The sequence below is a fragment of the Crocuta crocuta genome, unplaced genomic scaffold (genome assembly GCF_008692635.1).
Source record: "Crocuta crocuta isolate KB4526 unplaced genomic scaffold, BGI_CrCroc_1.0 scaffold227, whole genome shotgun sequence".
Lineage (NCBI taxonomy): Eukaryota > Metazoa > Chordata > Mammalia > Carnivora > Hyaenidae > Crocuta > Crocuta crocuta.
The window spans coordinates 369,037-369,954 of record NW_027531903.1 but is presented as its reverse complement, the minus strand read 5'-3'; positions in this window follow the sequence as shown (position 1 = coordinate 369,954).

The following is a 918-nucleotide window of genomic DNA, read 5'->3' as shown; positions in this document are numbered from 1 at the left end:
CTTCCTTCCTTCCTTCCTTTCTCTTTTCTTTTTTAAAATTTGTTTATTTATTTTGAGAACTAGAGAGAGAGAGTGAGCATGAGTGGGGGTCAGATAGAGAGAGGGAAACACAGAATTTGAAGCAGGTTCCAGACTCTGAACTGTCACCACAGAGCCCAACTTAGGGCTCGAACTCACAAACCGTGAAACTATGACCCGAGCCGAAGGTGGACACCCAACTGACTGAGCCACCCAGGCGCGCTGATTTATTTTCTTCTTGTTATTTTTTTTGTTTTTATTTTTTAAAAATGTTTATTTACTTATTTTGAGAGAGAGAGCAACCATATCAGCATGCATGAGCAGGGGAGGGACAGAGAGAGGGAGACACAGAATCCAAAGTAGGCTCCACGCTCTGAGCTGTAAACACAGAGCTGGACATGGGGCTCCAACTCATAAACTGTGAAATCGTGACCTGAGCTCAAGTAGGATGTTTCACGCTTACTCTACTGAGCCACCAAAGCACCTCTCCTTCCTTCTTTTTAAATAAAATCTTTTCCAGTACCTTTTGGCAGATTTACCCTCATATATTCTTGACCAAAACTGGTATAGAAAACTAACAAATCAATCAAAAACTAACAAATTTAAATCATCACATTTTATGTAACATGTTTACATAATGTGTTTACACCCAGAGGTAAGGATAGGGTTACTTCCTGAATTTTAGATACATGGAGATCATTGGGATTCTGTTGAAAACATAAAGTGTAATTGGTATAGTGACTGACATGAAATAAATTAAGTACAACCATTCTGAAAACTATAAATTCAGTGATATGCTAAGGGTTCCCAAGATCATTTCTGGCTCTATAATACACTGTAAGGACTTACAGGACTCAGAAGCTGTTATCCTCAGTTACAGTTCATTATGGTGAAAGGATA